The sequence below is a fragment of the Sapajus apella genome, unplaced genomic scaffold (genome assembly GCF_009761245.1).
Source record: "Sapajus apella isolate SASKATOON/1434 unplaced genomic scaffold, GSC_monkey_1.0 scaffold44, whole genome shotgun sequence".
Taxonomy (NCBI): domain Eukaryota; kingdom Metazoa; phylum Chordata; class Mammalia; order Primates; family Cebidae; genus Sapajus; species Sapajus apella.
This window is the reverse complement of record NW_022436984.1, coordinates 3,884,505-3,886,770: the sequence shown is the minus strand read 5'-3', so window position 1 is coordinate 3,886,770 and position 2,266 is coordinate 3,884,505. Positions and strand designations below refer to the sequence as shown.

Here is a 2,266-nt window from a genome sequence, read left to right as displayed (position 1 = left end):
GCCAAGAGTGAAAATCAGATGTACCAGCCTCGGGAACATCGGTTCCTCAGCCCCCTGGCAGCACTCCCAGCCTGGAGGGATATGAAACCCCTAAGACGAGTGTGCCCTGGGAGCCAGGACAAGAATGGTTCCTGGACTCTGCCTTGTCTTCTCCAGCCTGCATCTCCTCTCTCCGGCCAGGAGAACACACCTCAAGAGTGTTCAGGAAGGGTCTGAGCAATTCAGTAGAGAGGGGCCCCGGGCTAGGGTCCCCCAGCATCCAGAACTGAATGCTGGACTTGTGTTTCACTGAGCATTTTGTTTCTGACCTAGTACCAGTAAAGCAAAAGCAGACCTGTTCCTGGCTTAAATGTCGGGAGTAGGGGTAAACATTGTCTTCCTTTAGACATTTTTCCTGAGATGTTTGGATAGTAGTTCCTTTTATGGATAAAACTTTAAATGCTGGTGCTCTTTAACCCAGTAACTCCATCTTCCTGAGGACAGATTCAGGGATATGAACAAAGATGTACACAAACATTCATGACATTGACACTTACAATAATAAAAAATTGAAGACAGAATAATGTTCAGGAATTGGGAAACAGTTAAATTATGATATATCTTTATAATGGACAATTATACCCATAAGGGTGATGTTTTCCAAGAATTTTAGTGGCTAGGAATATATAAGAATCTTGTAGAAAGAAAAGTGGGATTCAGAGCTGCACAAACTAATTATATAATACCTGTGTGTATGACATATACACCCATATAGAATAATAATATGTGCTCACTTCGGCAGCACATATACTAAAATTGGAAGGATACAGAGAAGATTAGCATGGCCCCTGCGCAAGGATGACACACAAATTCGTGAAGCGTTCCATGTTTTCTTTTTATTAAAATAATAATAATATAATATGTATATATTTATAATAGATAAATAATATATAATGGAAAAGTATTTGAAAGAAAAAAACATAAATATTAACAGTCCTTATCTGTGGATTATTTATTGTTTTATTTATTTGTTTTCCTGTTTAATCTTTTCCATATTTTTCATGTTTTCTTGTCAGAATTAAAAAACATACTTGATAGGGGAGAAATATTTGTTTGAATAAAAGGGACACCCTTAGACGCCATCAGTTAGTACCCATCATGAAGGGTAGAGGTGACGCCATGAATTTCCAGAAAGAATTTTGAAAAGAGCACTAAGAGCCCAGGGTATCAGGCAGAGGTAAAACCTAGCTTTGAGTGTCTCCCTCTGTATCAGTTTTGGTTGTATAACCAAATTGTGTGACTAAAAACAACAATAATTTATTCCATTCCTGATTCTGGGCTTAGCTGGGAGGTCCTTGAGGTCTGGGCTGAGCTCCCTGGACACACTCACATGTCTGGGCCCCACCTGGGATGACCTGGGGCCTCTCTCCAAGCAGTTTCTCCTCTTTTAGGCTGTCCCACGTGGCAAAACTGGATTTTAAGAGAGAACTGAAGCTAGAAGGTCCCTTGAAGCCCAGGCTGAGAACCAGTGAGCTGTCACTTCGTGGCATTCCAAAGCAAGTCACAGGCCAGCCCAGACTCAAAGGGTGAGAAATAGGCTCCACCTCTTGATGGGAGAAGCTTAGGGGACTTCCACCTTGCTTGAGGTTCAGTGAAACTATCATTTCCGTGAAAATAGCCCTTGTAAGATAAAAGTTTTTATGTAATGTCGAATCTTGAAAATCACCTGTGGTAAATTATACCTAAATAGTGGTTGTCACCTTTTCTTTATTTTAACCCAGCAGGGCCTAGTCCATTAGTGCTGGGGGATTTGTTACATGAGTTAAAATGGGGTGTGTATAAAATACTTGTAATAGTGCCTGGCAAATACTCTCCACTATCAAAATGTTAGTTATAATTATTGTTATTGTTGATTTTGATATATTATCTGTCGTGGGCTCAAATTCTAAAAGGAGTTTGGGGTAGAGAGGGGCTATTTCTGCTGCCTATAAAAAGTGCATTCCAATAACCCGTGCTCTCAGCCATGTTTGAAGACACTCAGATGTCTATACGCACTGCTGGCCCCATTCCCTTCCCACAGGAGCTACGTTCTTGCTGAGGATACAAAGAGATTTTGTATCCTCAAAGAGATTTGTGTCTGTAGCAAGACAGCCCTTTGCCTGGAGCCCTGACTTTTACCCACCCCAGCACACACTTGCGTCATTTGCTGCTAGCCCTAAAGGCAGGGAAAGACATGAGCAGTGAAAGTGAGGGGGCCAGAGAGGCCTCCAACCCTGCTGTACACCTG

The 2,266-nt window shown here is 41.7% G+C and overlaps 1 non-coding gene across 1 annotated transcript; it reads left to right on the top strand.

The window, feature by feature from the left end:
- Positions 1-765: 765 nt before the first annotated feature.
- Positions 766-872, top strand: LOC116524328. The gene has a single exon (XR_004257277.1). It is a non-coding gene; the product is annotated as a U6 spliceosomal RNA (small nuclear RNA).
- The last annotated feature ends 1,394 nt before the right edge of the window (positions 873-2,266 follow it).